Here is an 11,828-nt window from a genome sequence, read left to right on the forward strand (position 1 = left end):
CTCTAGGTGTACAAAACCAATCTCTAGGAGTATTATGAATTTTTGAGATATTGGTTGTAGGCCTAAGTTTATTATTAGGGGTTATATAAACTTAGAATTAAATCTTAATCTATCTCAAACTGTAGGTAGATATTCAGTTAGAATAACGTTTCATAAAACTCTTTATTCGTTTGTTAGAAGAAAACCACTTTCATGTTTATTTTTTTTATTTTCATAGTTATATAAACTTTATATCATATGGTTTAGAATAGTGCCATTAGCTTTATAAAGTGTTCAAGGTTGAATTAGCTTTAACGTTTTAATTAGGGTTTGTATTTGAAAACTTTATTACACAGCTAAAGTGAATCAGGTGTCCACATGTAAGACGAATGTGTACTTCGGTCCGATCTGGCTGTCTGTTAGGAGGAGTAGCAATGATGGTCAGGGCAGTAGTCTTACGTGTGTCTTCTCTTTTACCCGACTCAATCATGTGCATGAAATGGGACGAGACAGGGAGGCATCTTGGCATTTGTGAATCTTGTCTGCTTTTGAGTGAGCTTCAGGTGTCTGTAGTAATGGATCCCTCTCTGAGATTGAACAAAGGCTTAAAATGACACTCTTACTATTTTTAGAGTTTTAATTTGGTTTCCATTTTAAAAATGTTAATGATTACTTCTTGTGTAAGAGTATAATTCAATGTTTCATCAAAGAATTAACGTAATTATGATAGCTTGAATCTGCTTTATAGTAATGTAAATAATGATGTAAATGTTTTACCATTTAACTTAGGGAGAGCTTCAAACTATCCCTGAAGCCTTTAAATCACAATCCTGATATCATTGTTTGTAAAATTATTAATAAAAAAAAGAAGGAAAAGGAAAGCATTCAAGGGCCTAGTAACATTGCTTCATCAGAAAAAAAAAAAAACTTTGCATCAAGTTTCTGGTTACTAGGTGGGACAGGGGATGGCCTTGGTGGGCTTTCCTTTTCCTCCTTTATTTATTAATAATTTTATATTTCTATTAGATAAAAAACTACTTCATTACACAGTCATGCAATGTGTAACCCCAAATGCTGAGCTTCGAACGTATCTACGTTTTCAAAGAAAGAAAACCGGAGAAAACGGATACTCCGGATAAACAAAGAAAACGGAATATTTGTCAGTTCACAACATTAGATGAAGGGTGACTCAACTAGGGGCCATTCTTTGTCGACTTGTGAGCTTAATGACAAATGTCAAGTTTTCTTTTTATCTAGGGAGTTTAAAACGGACTTTCATGAGTTTGATGTATGTCATTGACTTCATAGTGTTTGTATTCAATTATATAACTAAACTGATTACGTTGAAACCTGTCTCATGTGACGTTAAATCTTCTACAATAAAAGTCTTTAACGAATTTTCTAAGCTTTCATTTAGCCGTATTGTGTCAGTTGGAAGGTTTGAGTACATATTTAGGTATAATTTCGTACCTAAAATCTTATTATTAACTTCAAGATTGAATAAGAGGCTTTTGAGGAATATTAACTAATGGAAATAACAATGCCATTTATTATTGACTTTAGTCAGGAAAAAATCTATAAGACAACTAGATTAATAAGTGGACTTTGATCCAAAATGAAATACCGAGATACAGCTCGGCCATCTTGACGTAGTACTTTATATTCATAAAACACTGGTACTGCTGCTCTCATACCCCAGCAGGGGGAAGTGAACGAACTCTGTATGTGGGGGTTTCAATAACAGTCCCAACGAACAAGTGGCTGGTTAGGAGAGAGGATTATTTCATGAGCCTTTTGGCCCCTTTTTCTTGGGGAATAAGGCATTTTCTGCTGCTAGAAGGGGTAGGGGGCCGTATAGGGAGAACACTCTGTCATATGAGGTTTCATTTAGGGAAAATACTCAACCAATCCATTTTCTTTAATTTTTCTTATTTTTCCCATTTTCTTTTATAATTTTTCCATGTTTTTCATTTCAGGTTTTCTTATTGTATACTAGGGTAACTTTAATAAAAATTATATAACTTTCATATGCATTTTATTTCGAAAATATTACAATATTCAAATACGTTGAAGTATATATAAATATAGAAAAAAAATGTATATATAGAAAAAAAAATATATATATAACTTCACAAAGTTTTGAAATTTCACAATCAAGTGACATGCCCTATTAAACTGTCTAAATCCCCCCAAAAAATATTGTTCAAAGATGTTGAAATGATTATCTGAAATATTTTGTAAATAACAGGTGCTTGATAAGTATCGTCTGTTGCATAGATAATTGATATAGACGAAAATACTTGAATATACAGGAGCAAGGGTCCTGAATTAATGGCATAAAAGGGACACGTCAATACTAATGGTAAAACTACTATTATACCAAAGTAGTAAAGGTCGATGTCGTACAATTGGACGTCAATACTTACTAATATGATCATTACTCACTATTTTCATAAGGCTCATAGTCAAGAGCTGGGAATTATTTACCCTTGGTATAGTGCAAATATCTTGTCCTAAACCTGATTAATAAACCCTTCCCAGCTCTGACCATTATGAACCTAGGATATGACAATAATTGTCAGCCATGTCCATATACTAAACATTGACGACTAAATACTGGGCCATCTACCTTTAATTCATTATGTAGTTGTACCATTAGCAGTATTCACTTTTTAGCCATAAGTTATCTTTCAGGACCCTTGCTCTTGTATCTGCAAGTATTTTCATCCATACTAATTTTTCCTATACAATTGACATTATTTAGTAGCACTCATTATTCAAAAAGTATTTCAAATTCTAACCACTCTACAGTTATGAGTTAAACAAGCATCTTACGTCCCAAGTTTTAATGATTGATATTCAATAAACTAGTAAATGACAGAACATAGCTTTATATATAAAGAGCAACTGGTTTTAAGCTTATGATATCTGCTTTGCTACCTAAATGTGAAAAAAATCCTTAATTATCATTTTCAATTCACGTTCTATTTATAGTTTTTATTGGACTTGAAAAGCAATATTACCTATAAAACATTTGATAGGTTAACATCATAATAATCTACATTTCGATTATTATAGAAACTTTCAATCTCAAAACTACGATCTAATCTCTTGACATCATAATTTCAAAAGTACTGAACTTAAAAAGACTATCAAAATGCTATATTCAAAATAAATCTCTCTGGCATTCACTAAATGTCAAGAAAATAATTTTTTCTTTTAAGCCTAGAGTAAATTATTCTTAATATTCTAAATTATTAATCACAACCCGATTATTTGTATCTCCACATCAGTGCTATATGTGCAATTCCCCTTTTCTGGCAATTTCTCCCTTTCTTGCAATTCCCCCCTTCCTGCAATTAATCCCTTCCTCCAATTCATCCCTTCATGCAACTCTTCCCTTCCAGCAATTCCTCCCTTCCTGCAACCCCTCTTTCTCACAATTCTCCCTTCCTGCAATTACTCTTTCCAAAATTCCCCCTTCCTGCAACTCTTCCCTTCCTGCAACTCTTCCCTTCCTGCAACTCCTCCCTTCCTGCAACTCCTCCCTTCCTGCAACTCCTCCCTTCCTGCAACTCTTCTATTTCTCACAATTCTCCCTTCCTGCAATTACTCTTTCCAAAATTCCCCCTTCCTGCAACTCTTCCCTTCCTGCAACTCTTCCCTTCAAGCAACTCTTCCCTTCCTGCAACTCTTCCCTTCCTGCAACTCGTCCCTTCAAGCAACTCGTCCCTTCAAGCAACTCGTCCCTTCAAGCAACTCGTCCCTTCAAGCAACTCGTCCCTTCAAGCAACTCTTCACTTCCTGCAATTCCTCCCTTTCTTACATTTCCTCTATTTCTCACAATTCCACCTTCCTGTAACTCTTCCCTTCCTGGAACTTCTCCCTTCCTGCAATTCCTCTTTCTCACATATTCCCCCTTCCTGCAATTCTTCCCTTCTTGCAATTCCTCCATTCCTGCAATTTCTCATTTCTCACAATTCCACCTTCTGCAATTACTCTTCTACAATTCCCCATTCCTGCAACTACTCCCTTCTTGCAATTCCTTTTTCTCAAAATTCCACCTTCTGAAATTACTCCCTTTCCACAATCCCCCTTCCTGCAATTCCTTCTCCTTGCAATTCCTCTTTCTCACAATTCCCCTTCCTACAATTACTCCCTTTCTACAATACCCCTTTCCTGCAATTACTCCCTTTCCACAATACCCCCTTCCTGCAATTACTCCCTTCCTGCAATTCCTCCCTTTCTAACAATTCTTCTTTCTCAATTCCAACTTCTGCAATTACTCCCTTTCCACAATTCCCCCTTCCTGCAATTCCTCCCTTCCTGCAATTACCCCCTTTCCTGTAATTTAGGAAATGATGATTTGAAAATGCTTCACTGATGTCTTTCTCCTCTTAAAACTATGATAAAAAAAAACTATGCATCCCCAGAACTCAAATTACTATTTCTTTCATAAAACCATTTTAATATAAATTCAAGCTTGTAATCCTTCAAACTAAAGCTGTTATTAACTATTTGGGCTATATTCTAGAAGAGTACAATGTAGTCAATTACATCTTTTGTATAGATATGCTAAGCTTAAAACCAATACACGAGATTTTACACTTTTGACAATTATGTCAATGTTTTGAAACAGATGCTCGTTCACTAGATGATTGCAGAAAAAAAATACATAAAACAGGATATGCTACTGCAAATGTAAGAAGTGACTAGAATTATTAAAATATTGAAATTTTTTGGAAAATTATTAATTTTACGAAAAACACAAACATTTGATATGAAGTTTTGATATTAGACTTACAAACACCTTGGAAAAAGTTTCCAGACAATCTAAAATTTATCTTTTATTGTGAATATAACCTTAATTCTAAGATGTGTGAGAGAGAGAGAGAGAGAGAGAGAGAGAGAGAGAGAGAGAGAGAGAGAGAGAGAGAGAGAGAGAGAGAGAGAGAGAGAGAGAGAGAGAGAGAGAAATACACGATTCCCTTCACAAATATTCAAAATGATTCTATTCGTGACTTTCCTTACTACTTGTTATACAAGATTACAAACAGTTGCTCGTAAGAAATCTAAACTTTAGTAAAAAGTAAAATCTTGATTTAGTTAACCCTTCGTCTCACTGTATTATAGGAAAAATTATTCAAATTACTGGGGCTTTCTATGAAATTTTCATTTAAGCAATACATTATTGCAAGAGGGAAGGAGATATGTCGACTATTTTGGAACAAAAAGTAAAATTCCTCTATTTTTTTACCTTTTTAGTATATTAAATAATACCAATATTTATGCACGTGTTGGTTACTGAAATATGATAAGCTATTCCCCTCCCCCACCCAGGAAAGAGAGAGCGCCACACTTTTTTGGCCAATAGCTTCTAAGAAAATAGAGCGCCACACTTTTTTGGCCAAAAGCTTCTAAGAAAATAAAGAGCCACACTTTTTTGGCCAATAGCTTCTAAGAAAATAGAGAGCCACACTTTTTTGGCCAATAGCTTCTAAGAAAATAGAGAGCCACACGTTTTTGGCCAATAGCTTCTAAGAAAATAGAGAGCCACACTTTTTTGGCCAATAGCTTCTAAGAAAATAGAGAGCCACACTTTTTTGGCCAATAGCTTCTAAGAAAATCATCTTATACCTTTTATGAGAACATAAGTCTTAGATTCTAAGAGGACACAGACCTAAAATCTAAGTGAACACAGACCTAGATTTCACTTTTTGTCAAAGAACATTCAATGACAGTTGCTAAATAATTTGGTGACAAGTCTCTCGAGAGAAATGAAATGGTATACAGAGATGAAACGTTATAGATAACAAAAGATGAAATGGTATAAAGGCGTGAAAGAGTAATATAGACACAAAGATGAAAGGGTATACACACACAAAAGATGAAACGATATAAAGTTAATATAATTAAAGGTTATATTCACACGCAATTTAATATACATCAGTATACAGATTGTAGAATGAATTTCAACCAATTGCTCAAATTATGATTAATGTTAATTTTCCCTTCATTCAGTCACATTTAGATCACTTATTTACAGCATTTTACACAATCCTAAAAATGATAATGCCATCTAGAGGAAATTGACATTTGATTCAACAGGTAATTAATCAAAACTGAAAACTTTACCAGGAAATTCCCAAGCAAAAACTCTTTCCTCAATTACATTTGATGTCTTAATTGGTTGTTAGTTAAATTTCCTCTATTTCCAAAAATACTTTCAATAATACATATAAAATCAATTAATTTATGATCACATAATATTACCGGCTAATTATTCTAAAAGGTAATAGTTCATCATCATTCAGTATATCAGGTATCCACCACTTAGTTTAAAGCAAACTAAACGAGCAATTAATAATCAGAAAATTGCAATCAGAATTTCAAGTGAAAAAACTCATAAATGTTGATCTAGACCTAATTCTTGGTGTTTACAGTCTGCTATAAAAAATAGCCATACCTATCTATGGGATATAAATGGAATGACCATAAAAGTTAGTAATTGGTATTGAGCCTATGGGATATAAATTCTATGACCATCATAACAATGATTGCTATTAAACCTAACGCTATAAATGGAGTGACCATCGTAACACAGTGATTGCTATTGAACTTATTGGAATATCACTGGAGGAACTATTGTAACACATTCATTGCTATAGAACAAATAAAATATAAATGGAGGGACCATCGTAACACATGGCCCACAAAACTGGTCAATTGAGCATTTCATGATATTTACAATATAGTAGTGTTGTTATGATGCTCCAGAAATGCTTGATTATAGACTGGCCTCTTCAGTTGAGACTATTTGGTTCTTCCTTGAAAACTTTCTGTAAACTTTTCCTGTTGAAAATCGCTGCTGATCTTCATCATAAGTGCATACTTGCTGTTTAATTTTCTGCATTGAGCAGGAGAATATACGTACTTTCTTCTCTTTTTTTTGAGAGAGTTATAGTCTGAAAAATGAATAAAGGATGTTAATTTCAGAGATATGGATCTCTACTTAAATATTTGACTATGCACTTCTATATTAAGCCTATACTTTAAAAAAAGGAAATATTCTGCATGATCAACTATAAATACAAAATATTCCAATGTATTGAAAACAAAAGAGGAAATAATGAAATAAGACATATCCATGAGACCAAAAGAATATCTTGTAAACGGGGAAAGATATTGTCTTCTATATCCTAATAAGGAAATATCAAACTACCTTATTGACTGACCTCAGGTCATCCAATGTCTAATAGGAGCTTCCACTAACCCTTAGGAGCTTCCCCTAATCCTTAGGAGCTCCCCAATAAACTTTAGGAGCTCCCCAATAAACCTTAGGAGCTCCCCCTAATCCTTAGGAGCTCCCCCTAATCCTTAGGAGCTCCCCCTAATCCTTAGGAGCTCCCCAATAAACCTTAGGAGCTCCCCCTAATCCTTAGGAGCTCCCCCTAATCCTTAGGAGCTTCCCCAATAAACCTTAGGAGCTCCCCAATAAACCTTAGGAGCTCCCCAATAAACCTTAGGAGCTCCCCCTAATCCTTAGGAGCTCCCCCCTAATCCTTAGGAGCTCCCCCTAATCCTTAGGAGCTCCCCCTAATCCTTAGGAGCTCCTCCCTAATCCTTAGGAGCTCCCCCTAATCCTTAGGAGCTCCCCCCTAATCCTTAGGAGCTGCCCCTAATCCTTAGGAGCTCCCCCTAATCCTTTGGAGCATCCCCTTATCCTTAGGAGCTCCCCCTAATCCTTAGGAGCTCCCCCTAATCATTAGGAGCTCCTCATTATCATTAGGAACTCCCCCTAATCCTTTGGAGCTCCCCCTAATCCTTAGGAGCTCCCCCTTATCATTAGGAGCTCCCCCTAATCATTAGGAAGCTCCCCTAATCATTAGGAGCTCCCCCTAATCCTTAGGAGCTCCCCCTAATCATTAGGAGCTCCCCCTAATTCTCAGGAGCTCCCCCCTAAACCTTAGGAGCTCCCACCCTAATCCTTAGAAGCTCTTCTTAATCTTTCAATTAATCCCTGAAATTTTCTCCAAGCAATACTAAAAGTATTTATGAAAAATTGAATACACCAATTCTAAGGAAAAATAGGAATTATTGACACGAACAGTTTCAGGTGTAGAATATTTCTTACTATACGAGAGAACAGTTCACTGCAAATGAATGATTAAATATAGTGTTTTCAATCTAATAAAAGGAAGAACTATCTGCTACTTCCTAAATTTATTAGGTAAATGATTTTTGTAATTGAAATACCTTTTTAAATTTTCCTTATATATTGTCCAGATAATCTACAGCAACTGCAGCTATCTTATCATATCAAGTAATTAGTTTAAGTAGATTTTATGGTTAAATCTTCAATCAATTAACCAACTCATTACCTCTGCCAAGCAAGTTGGGAGGAGGCTATGTTTTTGCCCGTCTATGTCTGTTTGTACACATACATACATATACCAAGGCATTTCCCCAAATTTCGGCGGGTAGCCGACATCAACAAATGAAACAAAACAAAAAGGGGACCTCTACTCTCTACGTTCCTCCCAGCCTGACAAGGGACTTGCCCTAGTTCAGTTGGTACTGCTAGGGTGCCACAGCCTACCCTCCCCCATTATCCACCACAGATGAAGCTTCATAATGCTGAATCCCCTACAGCTGCCACCTCCGCGGTCATCTAAGGCACCGGAGGAAGCAGCAGGGCCTACCGGAACTGCGTCACAATCGCTCGCCATTCATTCCTATTTCTAGTACGCTCTCTTGCCTCTCACATCTATCCTCCTATCAACCAGAACTTTTTTCACTCCATCCATCCACCCAAACCTTGGCCTTCCTCTTGTACTTCTCCCATCAACTCTTGCATTCATCAACTCCTTTAGCAGACAGCCATTTTCCATTCTCTCAACATGGCCAAACTACCTCAATACATTCATATCAACTCTAGCTGCTAACTCATTTCTTACCCTGTTCTCACCCTCACCACTTCGTTCCTAACCCTATCTACTCGAGATACACCAGCCATACTCCTTGGACACTTCATCTCAAACACATTCAATTTCTGTCTCACCATCACTTTCATTCCCCACAACTCCGATCCATACATCACAGTTGGTACAATCACTTTCTCATATAGAACTCTCATTACATTCATGCCCAACCCTCTATTTTTTACTACTCCCTTAACTGCCCCCAACACTTTGCAACCTTCATTCACTCTCTGACATACATCTGCTTCCACTCCACCATTTACTGCAACAACAGACCCCAAGTACTTAAACTGATCCACCTCCTCAAGTAACTCTCCATTCAACATGACATTCAACCTTGCACCACCTTCCCTTCTCGTACATCTTATAACCTTACTCTTATCCACATTAACTCTCAACTTCCTTCTCTCACACACCCTTCCAAATTCTGTCACAAGTCGGTCAAGCTTCTCTTCTGTGTCTGCAACCAGTACAGTATCATCCGCAAACAACAACTGATTTACCTCCCATTCATGGTCATTCTCGTCTACCAGTTTTAATCCTCGTCCAAGCACTTGAGCATTCACCTCTCTCACCACTCCATCAACATACAAGTTAAACAACCACGGCGGCATCACACATCCCTGTCTCAGCCCCTCTCTCACCGGAAACCAATCATACACTTCATTTACTATTCTAACATATGCTTCACTACCTTTGTAGAAACTTTTCACTGCTTGCAACAACCTTTCACATTGCTTCCCTATCAACTCTATCATAAGCTTTCTCCAGATCCATAAACGCAACATACACCTCCTTACCTTTTGCTAAATATTTCTCGCATATCTGCCTAACTGTAAAAATCCGATTCATACAACCCCTACCTCTTCTAAAACCACCCTGTACTTCTAAGATTGCATTCTCTAATTTATCCTTAATCCTATTAATCATTACTCTACCATACACTTTTCCAACTACACTCAACAAAAAAACTTCCTGGACAAAATTTTACTTTATTGAGTAGCGAAACTTTCATGGATTAAATGTTATGTTTAAACGTGCAAGCGATTTAATTTTGAATGTCTGAGGTCAAAGGTCAAGGTCAAGCAAAAAGGGGACCGAATTAACCTTATCTTAACCCCAAGTTCTCACATGGTTATAAAATAAGCTAAAAGTGGTGGAGGTCTACCCTCAGGGTGCTCTTATAGTTCTACCTAGATTCACCATCTTACTAATATGGCATTGAACTATGGAACAGCTTATCACACTGATTCATTAACCTACTGTAGTCTCGATTATTAATAGGTTTTTTTTTCTTAATGTATATACTTCATCCAATGACTAACGTATTCATCACTGTTAAACTGGCAACCTCGTCTCATCATAATCACGGCTTTAACATGTCAAATCACAGAACAATAATACATGTCTTTTGCCCATAAATAATCAGTGTTACCTTACATATATCAAATTAATATTTCCAACATTATCCATTAACGATATAATCCTGCATTTATCAACAATTAATTGTTATATCCTGCCTTTGTCCCTTGACCAAGCTATCACACTAACCAAATTATTAACCTAATTCTAAGTCAACAAATGAATTATTGTTCGACTATTATAATGTTTTTACATTACCGAATCTTTAGTAGGGGTCAGCATGACTCAATTAAAAGTTCATAGTATTTGGTTCTCCTTTTTATGAACCTTAGCCTCAGGATATATATTATAACAATTTGGAGAGAGACAATGTCTCAGGTTAAGCTGAGTATCCTGCAAGCCTAAGAATTAATATCATGGAATTAGGTCTTAGAAGGTACCCACTTATGATCAGCACCCTCTAGGGCAGGATCAAATGTCCACACGTGGTTTTACTATCACAATCATACACAAAATAACAGTGACCAGGCAAGATAGGGAGATAACAAGCATACGTGCGTATAACCAGTGGCTGAAGTCAAAGTGGCTTATGTGTACGCTGGCGAGGGGTAGGGTTTTCCCACCACAAACCAGTTACTACTGACACCTTGTTATGAAATTTAACAGCCGAGTTCTAGCCAAGTGGAAATCATAATCTTGTCAAAGGACGATGGTTTGTATTTGCGTAGGAACATAGGAAATCCACCACTATCAAAATCTATTAACAATCAAATCACCCCTGATCTATCAGTAATCCAATAATACTTTAGTCTTCTAACAAGAGCACTTAAAACCTTCGACTACCTTCATTAATTATAATCTAGAATTAATAACTAACAAATGTCAAGGCAGTAAAGAAAGTCAATCCTAGTGTAATCTACTAACAAGTAGACTTTGCCTTGAAAACTAAGAATGAAATTATTATTGAATTTAAATGTTACTCAATCCATAAACTTGCCTCTCCTGATGCAAGCCATTGACAATCTAGGATCATGAATCCATATAAGGGCAAATCCAATTTCCTCAAAAGTCAATTAGACTTCAATCTGCTAACAAGCCAACATTTATATTCCTAATACCATTCAACCCTAACAAACAATGCTCATTGATAAGCTTACCTTTAAAACTCCAGTTACCAGAGTAAGCGGGTTATCTTCATAGATTTAATGATCTTACCGAAGAACAGTAAAATTATAACCCTTCAATTCTCAGTGTATCATTGCTCACTGCTCAAAATGCACCTGAAATAAAATGAAAATATTTTTAAAACACTCGAATTTTATATATCACAACAGAATATAACAAATTTTATCAATTATCTTAAAGGACCTTTCAAAAAGGAATGTTGCTGAATCAATGATATTAATGTATCGGCTCTCATAAGTTTAGTTTTCAAAACTGACAACCAATTGCCAGATATTTTTCATTCAATGAACAATATTAATAATCTACTTACCCTTAGTAACA

General features: G+C 36.0%; 1 long non-coding RNA gene across 1 annotated transcript; it reads right to left on the minus strand.

The window, feature by feature from the left end:
- Positions 1-4,868: 4,868 nt before the first annotated feature.
- Positions 4,869-11,605, minus strand: LOC137637459 (uncharacterized). Its single transcript, XR_011043644.1, has 2 exons — positions 11,480-11,605; positions 4,869-6,944 (listed from the first exon to the last, which is right to left on the minus strand). It is a non-coding gene; the product is annotated as an uncharacterized lncRNA (long non-coding RNA).
- Between the last annotated feature and the right edge of the window lie 223 nt (positions 11,606-11,828).

This window comes from Palaemon carinicauda, unplaced genomic scaffold (genome assembly GCF_036898095.1).
Source record: "Palaemon carinicauda isolate YSFRI2023 unplaced genomic scaffold, ASM3689809v2 scaffold764, whole genome shotgun sequence".
NCBI classification, from domain to species: domain Eukaryota; kingdom Metazoa; phylum Arthropoda; class Malacostraca; order Decapoda; family Palaemonidae; genus Palaemon; species Palaemon carinicauda.